Here is a 14,732-nt window from a genome sequence, read left to right on the forward strand (position 1 = left end):
TTCCGCCACTCTCCGTTTTCCTTTTGTACTCCGCCAAAAATAATCCGCAACGCCTTTCGTTCAAATACGGTTAGTGCACGTATGTCTTCCGTAAGAATTGTTACTCACCCTTATTCTGCGAGTCACATGACTCAATACGACAATTGTCACTTAGGTGACTCGCCACGGCGAGTCGAGTCACCTAAGTGACAATCGTGTCACCTAGGTAAGAAACCCTTGTCACCTAAGTGACAAGGCGAGTCACCTAGGTGACAATTGTCACCTGATTCGCGATGACTGCAACATAGTCACGTCACTCGCCTCGCAAAATAAGGGTAACTGTCTCAAGTCCGTAGAGGACTACAGGTCTGATTAGCGTTTTGTACATCGTCAACTTTGTGCGGCGGCTTATGATCCTCGATCGAAGCGTCTTGGGGAGGTAAATGTAGGCTCAATTTTCAGCCTGAATGCGTCGTTGGATCTCCTTACTCGTATTATTGCCAGCGGTAACCAGAGATCCCAAATAGACGAACTCATCAACCACTTCCAGTTCATCGCCGTCAATAGTCACTGTCCGTGGGAGGCATAGGTTGCTTTCTCTGGAGCCTCCTCCTACCATATACTTGGTTTTCGACTCATTGATTTGTAACCCTATCCTCCTAGCCTCCGTTTTTAGTCCGGCGTAGATTGCATCCGCCGTCCTAAGGTTTCTAGTAATGATGTGGAGGTCATCTGCGAAGGCTAGAAACTGGCTACTCTTGCTGAAGATCGTTCCGATATTGAATAACATACAGGACAGCCCATCCCCTTGCCGAAACCCTCTGCGCGATTCGAAAGGACTCGAGAGAGTCCCCGCAAATGAGTTACGCTTATTATAAACCCAAAGAACAGACTACACGGAAAGAAATTTGATTCCGATGCCATGAATGTAATCATAAAATCATAAAATGTGAGTTCATGTCAAATCATGACAGCACAAAATCATGAATAATAGTTCATGATTTTGCGTTGTGTTGTACTGCAAGAAGCTAGTGATATCATGATTTTTATTCATGGTGTATTTTCATAAATCATGAGCTAGAAACCGGGAATCATGAGTCATTTTGCTCGTTTTGGAGATCAAATTTCTACCCGTGTAATAGACTCAAAGAAACTAAAGTAAATACATTGCAGTTTTGCGATGCTAACTGCACTTGACTGAACGGAAGTCTACCTAGAGTTAAAACTCCTTCATATCCCATGTACCTACTGCGGGTGCAGTTTGGTTTGCAAAATAATCCTAAAAGCTTTTGGACATTCGTAAACTCCAAGAGAAAAAGCTCTTCCAATCCTTCTACTGTGATCCTGGACGGAATGGAATCTTCGACTGTCCAGGATCCGACTGTGCCGATCATTTTTCTTCTGTGTACTGCACAATCTGATGCTCAAATAGCTGCGTCGGATGTCTCTGATAGTGCTGTTGATCTGGGTTTTTTATATCACTCCATATATGGTTATTGCTGGTGCCAAGAAATTCAAGAGCTCCTACTCACCTGGTCCCGATGGTGGTTCAGTTATTATTTTTTGTCCCTGCGCTACTGCTCTTGCCCTGCCCGTGTCATTTTTAGTTTCCTAGGCTGTGGAAACTGTCCTATAGGTTTTCTGCATTCAAAGAGGCAGGAAAGCGAGACGAAAGAAAGTACAGAGGCATTTGCAACTGAGGAAAACAAAATCATATCTGAACGAAAAAGTTATATTTCACACCTCATAAGAAAATATGAGTACCAAAGTGGAGGCAATATTTGTGCGAAAATTTTGACAATTTGTACTGAAGTTTTTGAAGTGTCTTAGTAGGATACGAAAGCAAAAATTAAATAAAAAAGAAAATTTTCCAATTAAATTCTTCTATGTGTATTCATTCGTGACGGATACGTATTTCTCTATTCTGCTTTTTAATTCATAGTCATAAGGCTTGTTCGCGACAAAATCTGGACACTTAAATTTTGCAAAAAAACAAATTTGCTAGAAGTTTAACCCTTGAAACAATTTTATATCATTTATGTGTGTTTCGTTAATAATTATCAAACAAATTAACATTACTTATATGGTCTGCATGAAAAATTGGCGAACTTTGGAGTTTACCCTTGCCATGAGGGTCAGTGCAGACTTGTTCCTTGTTGGCAATTTAGCTGCGTTTGTCCAAGATTTTCGAAATTTTTCTATAGTTGTTGCTTGTTGTTTGTGCTGGGACAGCTCTCTCTTCACTAAAGCCCAATACCGCTCGTCAGGGTGTAACTCTGGACAGTTAGGTGGATTCACCTCCTTCCATATCCATCTTTGGTGTAGTGAGAGGATGCCAAATCAGCAAGGGTACATCATGGCTGTGTAGGAACGGTAACAATCGTTTCTGCAGGCATTCTTCACGGTATATTTCCTTGTTAACCGTTCCCGTAGTGATGTAACTATTGCTTGCTCGACCACAGCTGCACATGGCCTGTCATACTAAATATTTTTTGGGGAACTTGGCTTTCGTCTTTGTCCTAAAATGCTCTGCAACGCCTTTCCGTTTCATGGCAGTGTAAAAAGACATACCAGGAAGCTGTTTAAAGTCTTCTAGGACATGTTTCATCGTCCATTAACGCATGGAAACTTCGTTAACTATTCGCGATAAAGCTCACGAGCGTGTATTTTGGCCGTCGTATTTTGCTTATCATTACAGTTTTGTACAGTCCTCACCTTGAAAGACTTCATGCCTTGTCGTTGCTTAGAAATGTGCGCGAATGTTGGCGACATTTTTATTTTACGAGCAATGGTACGTATAGAAAGATCTGGTCACCGCCGTATTTTTTTACCTTTGCCTTCGCATCCTTGTGGTGGTTCCTCAGATCCGTTTTTGTTCCCCTTCCCTTTTTCCTAGCTGTTGTCAAGCGAGTATCGAACGATTTTAAAACACTGTGAATAGTGCTTGGAGGAAATCCAAGCTTTTTGGCAAGTTTTCTTAACGAGAGATCCGGATTTTCATTACGACCGCACACAATTACTTTTCGCACCTGCTCTTCTTTCGACGCCATTTTACGCTGAGCGCTTGTAATATAAACAAGTGTTATATTTTCAGAAAGAACAGACATACGTCTACCATTCTGCAAAATATTTCACTTATTGTTAATGTATTTCCGAAGTTGTGTGTGATTAGGGGTGTCCAAATTTTGTCGCGAACAAGCTTTAAGATGTATATGAGGACACGCACGACTGCAAAACAACTTATTGTTCACTTTGTTTTGACATACTCTAATCAATTCCAATGTATAAAATTGACATGCATACGATTTAATGTGACGTTTCTATTACGATCTTGTGTTATCTGGGTAACGTTCAACCAACAGTGCTGTCATCTCTAGGGCTTCGCAGCAACTGGGACTCATCACAAAAATCGCTCGTGACTTTAATTATCCGCATTACTTGAAAGCACTGTACTGTGCATTAGTACGACCAATACTTGAAAACACCTGTATCATCTGGAATCCTCGTAACTAGTGTTAGAAAACTGGAATAGAACGTGTTGAACGAAGATTGGTTCGTGTCGCTCCAAAACATCTACCGTGGCGTCTACCTAATAATCTTTCCCGCTACAAAAACCGAAGCAAGATTTTGAATTTGGATACACTAGAGAGTCGTCGGAAGGTTCAACAAGCGACTTTTGTAGCCAAACTTCTCAATAACGAAGTTGATGCCCCGTACTTCGTTCATCGAATTTACGACGGACCAAATGCTCACCTTGCGACAAATCCTCGATAAATGCCGGGAATTCAACTTGCAAACTTTGAATATTTAATATTTTTGAAATGGTAGTTCTTTTACAATAGATGAAGGGACGGTAGGGGAAAGTAATGAAAAACTTGGGGGGTTATTAGCAGCTTCGCTTAACAAGTAGTCGTTGTGACTCCTGCCTTTTGTCCAATGCTGGAAGGTGCATGGGTCGAACCAAGCTATAATCTGAGATTATAACCGGATTCGAACCCACAACACATGCCAGGGCATGAGTTTGAATATTTGTTTATAGACTTCAAGGCGGTGTACGCTTCAGTTACACTAAATGAGCTGCGGCAGATTACGCTTGAATATAGCTTTCCATCAAAACTGATTGGGCTGATACGTGCTACCCGTGATGACTCAAAATCAAGCGTCAGAATAGCGAGTGGGACACTTGTTTGTCTCGTTTATGACGCTAGATGGTTTGAAGCAAGGCGGCGTACTATCGAATTTGCCAGTTAACATTGCATTGGAAGGTGCTATTCGAAGGGCAGGCGTGCAGAGAAGCAGTACCATTATCACGAAATCGCACATGCTCCTAAGGTTTGCGGACGACATCGGTATTATCAGTGTTAATCGTAGACCTGTGGAAGAGGCTTATACGCATCTGAAGTGATTTATGCTAATTGGATTGGCTCAAGTGCCTATTTAAAAGAAAGCGAAGTTTTGTCAGTTATGCCAAATGTCCATTATGCCTCTAGGATATTATGCCTAACGTTCGCATACCTAAAGTTCATATCCCTAACGGCCGTATGCCTCGTCGCGCACCCGCACATCATAGTGGTCAGCATCTAGTTTTTTCACCAAATCATAACCCTAGATATTGGGTCCAACATTGACTTTCCTAATGACCTTCCAGCAATGACAGCCATTGACGATCACGGGTACCATTCTGACGTGTGGTTTGCTCTTTGCAGGCAGTCGTGAGAGTTTATTGTTCTCTATTCGACCTCAGTTACGGGGCATTGGCCGGATTCCACTCCTTGGCAACCATAATGACGCCATTGTCGTTGTACTACTGGAATGCTTGTTTGAATTAAATTATCCTACTACCTATTATCGCTAATTCACGAAATATTCACACGCGAATGATTCATACAAAAACTATTCACTTTAAAACAGTTCGTAGAACAAATGATTCACTTGCACATAAATATTTCATAGATATATGTATTGCGACTACTTCTTACAGTCTTCATACAGTGCTTGGTGAAAAGTAACCTCAAGGTTTCTCGTGTGAAATCACCTCATGATGCAGGAAAAAGTGATAGTAACTTCAATCTTCGTTAAATCACAGCTTAATTTTGATTGATTTAGCTGAAAATTAAACCTATGTTCCAGAACACCACTGCGAATCGAATTTTAAATCCTTGGACGGAAGTGATTTTGTTACACCACACTACTGTCCAATCGTCGCCTCTCCAGAGCGCTCCGAATAGATCGTGGAATCCGGATAAAGAACGTGAAAATGAGCAATATACAGCGCTCAGCAACGTAAGGAATTCGATGATTAATGAAGTGAACGATGGCTCCGCCAGCGCCGTCGATGTGTTCTGTGCACGGTGCTCCTAAGTTTTTTCTTTCTTTCTACCTTGCCCCTGCTGAGCGCTAAGGTCTGACACTACTGCGATAGAGCTTATCTCGAGCCAAAAATAAGCTCTCCACAATCTCACCCACAAATGGCCCACGAATCCGGAAAATGCGAAAGTCATACGCACGCATCAGAAGCTTTTCCTCGTTGACGAGCAGGAGGGGGGGCGACCCTTGGTTTTGTCTCTTTCTATCACCCTGTGACGACAGCACAGCTTTCTAGGAAGATTCGTTCTGATGGTGCCGAGGAGGACTTGGAATGTTTACCAAACCGTTTTATCCGTTCCGGCCTGCTACCGCTGAGCTGGCTGCCGACAAGATGAAGATACATTAATATTTCTGCTGAACATGTGCCGTGAGTGCGAAAATATCGCTGTGAGTGAGATAATATTCGTTGATAGAGTATGAAGGCAATGATTAATGCCTTTGTTGAGACAATTTCTAAGAAATGTTTGTTCTGCTTAGGAAGGATCTTCGGGAAGAAAAAACGGTCATAGCACTTACGGAAGCCGCAAGTCTAATGCTAGGTCAAATTTCAGAGTAAGGACTTTATTTTTTTACAGTTTCATTATTTACAGCGAGCTTGAATTGAGAGCATACATAAAAGTTATGTTTGACAAACATGTTTTACAAGCACAAACATGTCAAGATTACTCTTACTTTGTTGTGTTGAGAATATCGTATTACAGGTACAGGAGGCTCGATTAATAAGATTTTTCCCTCTGAACAATGGAACAATGCATTATGTTTAGCATAAAATTGTGTCGTAAAAGAATATCTCATTTTAAAAGAATAATAAACTGTTGCTAGCGCCGTAGCTTCCAGCAGTATTATTAACCATAAGTTTCCGACGCAATTAAAAAGTCCAACGATGTAAGCAACACTCAACCGATTAAACTACTTTCATCCGCTCAGATTGGCGCCACCGGCAAGTGGCTTTAGGGAAAAGGCAAGACAAAAGAAATTACCTACAAAGGGTACCCCGGCTGTGGCACCCAGCAGCATGCAAAATACCAACGATACAATGAGATAATTAGTAAACTTATGCACTTCCCGACCGGATTGTTACTGAGAACCGATGCAAGCTAGAATTAGCTCCCGGAAACAACAGTAGCAGAAACGGAGCGTACCCACTTTGCACCGTTTGCGGTACGCTCGACGAAGGAGACGCCAAACATGAATAATTGTATTCAGTGAGGACCATCTGCACAATTTCGAGCACAGCGAATCATACATATATTGCGGATTTTAGTTTAATTGGTATTTGTTCATTAAGTGTAAATGAATGTTTACTCATCGCAACAGGTACCCGGTTCTTGCTACGTTGTGGAGCGAAAATCACGCGTTACCCAATTCGGGAGGTAATTGACATAGAAATGGTTAGTTTTATGGATATTGCTCGAGAACAAAAAATATAATCAAGAACAAAAATGTGAACATAAAACACATGTGCAATGTCATGTCATGCATGACAGAACGGATTCACATATTTCAATAACAGAACATAACTAAGAACATACAAAATAATTATGTCGATTATTTGTAATAAACCACTAACCACATATGTAACAAACTGAACAAAACACGATCGAAGCATTCAATTTACCTCAAACCGGCCTGCGGCCTAACACAATTTAATCCTGAAAGCGATCAATACGTTGGTACAATTACCCGCAACGATTGTGAATTTATGACTAGCAATATTTTTTGCAACTAAATGGTTTGGTTGAAAATCAGCCGCTCAACCGTTTGAAATAAAAAAAAAAAACAAATAAATCCTTATGCGCGTAATAACGACGATGCGGTAATCAACAACTTGCAACTCATTGACATTCAGAGCACATTTTTCCGGAGGAGAGAAGAATGGATGGATGGATGGTTCTTTCTCTCTGCTGTTGCCATTGCTCTACTGGCTTTGCCCGCTGCTGCTGCTGCACTAGACAGACACACTTTAATTAAGCAATCGCATGTTCGCATTCGTTGAGCCAAGGTTAGATTATTTTCTGCAAAAATTTAACATTTATCGAGCGATGTGATGAAGGGTTGAATTGAGTTTAACTTTGTGTAAATAAATAACGAGCCTGCAACTTTTGCAATGGTAAACGAATTTTTTTAATAATGACTTAGTTTACAAACTTTCAGCAATGTAAACAATAGCAGTAGACGCTGGACAGAAAATCGACGTAAGCCGGCCAAACGCTAAGATGTTTCATATGCAACGGTTCATCACTACCTTACGCATCCTCCAAGAAAAGTCCGACCTGAACCCTCGACCATACTGCGACCAGAAGTAGAAGCTCGTTTCGAACAGTGGGCAGTTTATATGGCCAGAGCCGGATTTAGCGTTAAACGAGGGTAATTTGACATACGCTGTGAAAGACTGTGTTGTTCAACCTGCTGAAGCAGAATAGCTATTCAAAATATTTTTATAAACTCTAGATTCTCTAAACTCTGCCTCAGAAGACGATTGAATGGAAAATGTTACAGTGGAGACTACAGGTGCATCCGATACAAATTTTAAAGATCCATTTGAGGAAGTTCTAGTTTGCAAACGTCGTGGACAGGGGCATGTGCCCTCTGTTTCAACCAGTAACAGGTGGCTGCAGCGATATAATAAAAAGGACTAGTAGAAGGAAGAAATCGAAGACACCAAGAAAGCAAGGATCGAGCAATTAAGAACAAACAGAGGGATGAAGAAACGCTTCTGAAAGGCCTATCTCAAGAAGGACGAACAGAGAACAAGTCGAGAAAAAGCTAACAACCGTAACTAATCTAATCTAATCTAATTTCACACTAACGCAGCCAATTCTGGAAGGCAACCTGGAAAATGACGATTGCTTGAATCAATCAGTTTTCTTGTCAACGGCCAGGCCAACTGCGCAGCATGTCCCGCAGAGAGAATTCCAAGGAATCAAGTGGAACCAGAAAAAATACCTAATTCCATTAAACTCCTTGATATCAAGGGGGAAGGAAGAAAGCGTGGACCTCCCGTACCAAACGCTTCCCATATACATCGATACATATACATTACATATACATTACCATATACATTTATTTACAGTCGTTGGGACCATCTTTGCTAATAAAGGTTAGTTAAGTGATACTCCGGACCCTTAGGGATGAACTAATCGCATTTAGACCAGAAGCCAGACTGCAATTGGTCAAAGATATAGCGCCTTATTTTGCTCTCTGAAAATAGATTAGTTTGCCAGAAATATTAGTTTAAATCATATAATACTTGAAAATAAAGCCGTGTGCTTTAAGGATTGCCTAAAATTACATTTGTAAGGTTAGGAACTGAAAACCGACCGACCCGACACCTCCTAGCTTGGCTACTCAATTATACAAATTGAAGTATTTCCAGGTATGGCCACGTGGAGGCGCTAGGTAGGGGCTTGGGGTGGCTAGAGCTACGTAGGGCGCTTTTTCCTAGTTGCCTTCCCCATTTCTTACCCGAGAAAAAGCTAACAACCGTAACCAGCTAAAAACAGTGTCAGGTGGAAATTGACATCACCATGATTTCTGTCAGCATAGGTTGAGATATTCGGTATTAATCTGTGTGTCCATCTGCCCCTTTTCGCGTTGTCCCTTTCCTGCTACCATCTGGCCATAGAAGCACTTCTGGCTCCTTTACATATTCCCCTGACGCCTCTTTGCTCGCAGAACTCGCTTTATTCAACCACTGTAATACTGATCTGTTAATTCGTGTTAAGTTCCGTTTAATTTTTTGCGTTTCTATCCCGAGGTTTCCATCCTCCGTACCGGAGAATCGATATGGATACGCTAACAGCCGTCTTTTATCACTGGTTATAACAGAATTGTTAGGCATGATCCTGCACAGTACAGTGATCGCCTTCGCAGACTTCTCGCAGATGTTTTCGACGTGGCTATTGAAATTAAGTCTGTCGTCTATCGGTGCTTCACTTTGCGTTTCGAGAGTATGCTGTACTCTCCGACTGTAATGTGCGCTTGCCAGAACCTGATCAGTAGCATTTCGATTTTCTGGTGTACAATTTCCAGCTTCATTTTGCTCATCCAGGTCTCCACGAGCCTTACCACCTGCGAAGCCAACACTTTGATCTCCTGGATCTCATGGAGGCCTTCCTAGTTTCGATAACAGATTTGGCCTCTTCCATTGGCGAGGAAAATATCCGTCGGGTAGACATTTCTAAAGCGTCTTCCTAAAGATGTCCGGATTGCTGTCTTTAGAGCCACGTTAGGAATTCCTGTCGAGTCCGGGAGCCTTATTCTTCTTTAACTCCTTAGTCAATTTTAATAATTCCCCGTTGAATATGTCGACCGGTTCTTGGTTTTCTGCTGCGTGTGTATGTTTTTTTCGCGAGGAAACGCTCAATGCCAGGCACACTAATGATGAATTGTTACATCACGTGACACAGTGTGGGACTCTAACTCACTAAAAACCTAACGGACCTTTCCTGCTAACGGATTGAATTGGTGAATTCAGCGTATTTAGAATTGTACTTCGGAAAACACGAGTTAACCGGTCGTTTAAAAAATGGAAACAGTCTTATTCTGAGGCAACGGTTGCTTGGTTGCCTTCCACGTATTGAGTCGACAACTGTCAAGTTTTATGTCGACTTTCCTAGGCATGCCTACTACGGTTGGATATTTTTCAATATATTTATTCTAATTCTATACTACACAACTTCCATATCCGCACTGCCACCCTCGCAAGGTTTCTGTCAAAGCTTGGTTTGCTCCGTCGCGCTCGTCACTCCACCTTTGATGCGTCTGTCGAGACAAAGCTAACCGGGATTGTTAGTTCGCTGGTCGTTTCTCCACTGTCGGTGCAGTTGCAACATAATCTGTGCTATAACGCCGGTGACGGCATTCCACACATTCTCCTCCCGACACATTTCGCTGCATTCCTGGCAGGCTGACGTCGCGGCTTGCCCAAAACGGTCCAGGTATTGCCTGAAGCAACCGTGACCCAAGAGTAACTGCGTCAGGTGGAACCTGACTTCTTCATGCTTCCTGCTTAACCAGGTTGACAGAACCGATATGAGTCGGTACGTCCATCTACCATTCTCAGCCGTATGTCGTATCCCACTCTTGCTGCCATTTGCTCAGCGACTCTTCTCTCGCCAGCTTCCGGGCGCCTCGTCGTCGTTTCTTCGTCCGTAGCAGTCGTTATCATCGGGATCGGGTGGGGATCATTCCAGCGATAACAATTACTGCCTCCGACGAAATTGTTATATACGCACCGGCGACTCTTACAGCCATAAGTCAGAAGGTACTATTCAGCTTCACGCGATTCCGCTTCGATCGTAGTGCTATGATCCAGGCTGGACCTTCATACCGCAATACACTATGGTACACTAGCCAGCAGCCTCCGCTTGCTACTACCCAAGTAACCAAGAGTTCGAATAATGGTGTCTAACGAGGATTAAACAGCTTTATGTATATTAATCTATAACTTGCTAAGCAGCGTCACTTTTAAGTAATTAACCGAACTTTCAAACTGTCTTGAGTTCGCTGCATAGAACGCTAAGCAGCTTCGAAATAAACTGTCAAAAATTTAGAAAAAACTAAAATTTAGCAGCACTTCTATGTTCTATTTTTATACTTCTACCTAACTTCTATATTCGTTGCATTTGCCTGCTGTTGGGTTTGAACCCGGGTGTTCCGCGTTGTAAACCTATCCCGATCCACTGCGTCACCTTTGTCGTATACAAGCGATGTGAATTAATTCTACTATGTGTATTTTATTCACGACAGATACGTATTTCGCCTACGACTTGCAGGTTTCCTCAGTGTCTGTTTTCGAACTTCAACAGACAGACACTGAGGAAGCCTGCAAGTCGTAGGCGAAATACGTATCTGTCGTGAATAAAATACACATAGTAGAATTAAATTGGATAAGTTTTCTTCTTTTTTATTTTTAGGTTTCGTATTCCACTAAGACGCTCCAAAACTTCAGTCGATGTGAATTATGCCAATAAAAATAATTAATCTCAAATTGTTTTAGATTCTGCTGGTTTGATCACCAGAAATTTAAACAAAAATGTGGCCAGAAGCATTCACGCAGAACTTGTTAGCAACTAAAGTTGCTTAAGAACTTCATGTAGCATCTTAATAGCTCTGAAGTATCTTTGAAGTACTCACAGCACTTCTTAAAGCATGTAGTTCCACGTATACTTGATATGCACTACTAATCAGCAAGAAAGTTCCACGGAACTGAATTTGAGCTAATTGTGAACTTTCGAGTTCGCGTGTCAAGTAATATTCGTACTTCTGGTTGCTTGGGTACTCGGCCCGTAACTATTCGGCATGATTCTGGATAACGCATTGATAGCCTTCGCCGCCTTCTTGCAAGCGTAGTCGACGTGGCAGTTGAAGTTCAACCGGTCGTCATGCCTCTGTCACCAGCATTTCTATCTCCGCCAGTGCCTCGCCTGTCACCGATAGCACAATATCATCCGCAAAGCCGACAATCACCGCGCCTCTAGCCAGCTTCAAAGACGGTACACCATTGTACATCCCGCTCCAAAGCGTTGGCCCAAGGATGGAGCTTTGTGAAACTCCAGACGTAATGTTCATCGTCTTACGCCCCTCAGCGGTCTCGGTCTGCGCGCGCTTGTGTGTGTGTGTGTGTGTGTGTGTGTGTGTGTGTGTGTGTGTGTGTGTGTGTGTGTGTGTGTGTGTGTGTGTGTGTGTGTGTGTGTGTTGCAATAATTGCTTTCTGCAAGTAGCTTAGTTTCTCGATGAAGGGCTGTTACCTACCGACTATCTAAGGATCCATCCAACAACATGCTGCTGTACGAGCCAGGGTTACCAACGAAAACAAAATAAAAATGAGACTAACATGATCATAAAAATGTGTTATAAATGAGCAAAGTAAGATGAAAAGAGACTAAACTGAGATAAAAGCTAAACAAAAATACGATGAGGTTATATTACCTTTCAAACGACTAATAATGCATAAACCGGTTCAGCCATCTGTGAGAAACGTTCCACTAATTGACACCCAGTAATAACACATTTTTAAGCATAAATGTTGAACTGCTTGTTTGATTTCAACTAAGCTCTCCCAAAAAATATGCAGTAGCAAAACTTTTTACTTTATACTAGAAAAAATTTTATACAGAAAAAATCGTGTCATAATTACATACGTAATTATTTATTAGTTTATAACTTTTATGCGAAACGTCAGTCTACAATACAATTCAAAAGTACAAGGTAATAACACCTTTCAAACAAACGTAATAGTGAACGAATCGGTTCAGCCAACTCCGAGAAACAGATGACTAATACCAAGCGTCACACGCACTCATACACACATTCATACAGACATTGCCGAATTCGTCGAATCCTATCGTTTGGTATCTAGCACTTGGCTGACCTTCGTTCGGTTTCGCCTGTTTCGACCAGATTCTAAACCTTTCGTTTACAGTAGAACAATGCTAAAAAGGAGAAGCTTCTCGAATTTTTGTTTCAATTACTTGTAAGTTTCAAATCCATAAGCGGTAAAAATTATTTTGGTAACTGCACCGTGATTTTGTAAAAACTTGTGTGGAAAATAATCTCCACATAATTTGATTTGATCAGGTTTGTTTCTTGAGTTACGATTTTTTCCAGTATGCGGTGTCTAATTTAATCTGAAAATTCCAGTCAAAGTCAGCAGAGCTAGAGCTCCACAATATTATCCCATTCACTAACAATCTGTGTACATTAAACAGATGCAGCTCATGTTCTGAAAGTGGGATAATTGTCAATATTTTTAGCTTTGCCTTCAAATATTTAAGTGGCTCTCATTTCTATTCATAAATTTTACTATCATTGGCTGCTGACCTAGAAACATCCCGTATAAGTAACGCAACCATAATAGGTTAATTCCACTTTGCTCTATCGATAGCGTTCTGGCAGGCATTGATTTTTAACGATAAACGACTAAAACCGAATGCGTTTAATACTAGGTAATCACTCGAAAAATAGAATTCAACACTTTATAATTGTCCCGCGTTTTAAAATAAAAAACGGTTCCATCAAAAGCAAATTAATGGGGACGCGTAGTTATATGTGGATCAATATCAAATAGCCGCCTGAGAACCAAGAATTGGAACTATTATTTCCCTTTTTTTGTTATTTTTTAATGATACCAATCACCGAACACCAGAGAGACGATACGTTCCAGCACTTCAACCTAACAACTAGGTTACCAACGGACCGGCATCGCTGGTTTTACTTTCTCGGAGTGTGACGCGGTCACGCTAATCCCGTAATTATAAACACCGGCTGCATTTAATTTTTATCACACGTTATAGCACCCTGGAAAAGTCTCTATGCTTTGATCATCCCGCTTTTTAGGTTACTCCTGCGTGTTAGTTGCCGGCTTTCACAGCCAGTAATCAACTCTACTGGTAGCAAAACCAACCCGTCGTCAGTGCAATTAAGCTTAAACCCAAATCAGTACACCTCCACTCTAGAGAAAACAACCGCGTACGATAGAAGCTTTATTTCACCTCAATCGGATCACACTTTTTCGGTGCAGAAATCTCATATCATAACACCGCGAGCGCTGGGAGTCCCGGAACGCCACCATCATCAGCTCCTGTACGGGTCCAGATTACTAATTCCCATTTCAACAAGGCAAGCACCTTCGTCATCGTATGTAAAGCCCTCCCGAAACCAACCCCGAAGGGGCTGGCTTACGCTCTTTGCCCCTACTGCGCTTCTGCGGCCAGCCGGAAATGGTTCCGCCCGTTCGCCCGTGCTGCTTGCGTCCCGCTTTGGTTGACTGCCTTTCCACAGCCAACCGACCAGCCAGCCAACCAGCCGGTGGGCAATTTGTTAACGAGCGCCATCCGCTTGTACGGTCCACGGCAAAGGCAACGGGCCGTGTCGGTTCTAATTGCAGCATGGGAGTTTTTTTCCAGCACGACCGTTTCCGGGACATTTCGCAGAGCACAGAAAGAATAATCTCCAGGGCGACTCACCAGATGTGTGCACGCGCTTACGGAACGGAACGAAACGAAACGAAACGGGGCGGACACCTGAGACTGATTTATACTGCCACAATAAGGCCTGGTAAAAAAAAGTATCTGACAATTATTCGGCTGGTGGCAATTAATTGTGCAGTCATGAATTTAAAATTATGACAATATGCTTCTTACGCACAAATTAACAATTATTATCGATAATGCAATATGATACAATATTTATAGCACATACAGTTTTCTGAAATTCAAAATAACAAGAGAATGAAACAGAGCACCATGTCCTACAACAATGAAACGACTGCCGTTGCCTGGGAGGCAATTTTTTAACCAATTTAAGTTAATAATCGAAACAGGGTTACAAACGATCGGTTCTGTTTTGGTTCGCATGATTTTTTTTACGCTCGACCTCCCGGT

General features: G+C 41.9%; 1 protein-coding gene across 1 annotated transcript in view; it reads left to right on the forward strand.

Moving 5' to 3' along the window:
* The window catches only part of LOC128734526 (sex peptide receptor), a 97,814-nt gene that overhangs the window by 10,808 nt on the left and 72,274 nt on the right, over positions 1-14,732 (forward strand). The gene's annotated exons all lie outside the window — the stretch shown is intronic.

Source organism: Sabethes cyaneus, chromosome 2 (genome assembly GCF_943734655.1).
Source record: "Sabethes cyaneus chromosome 2, idSabCyanKW18_F2, whole genome shotgun sequence".
Classification (NCBI taxonomy): Eukaryota; Metazoa; Arthropoda; class Insecta; order Diptera; family Culicidae; genus Sabethes; species Sabethes cyaneus.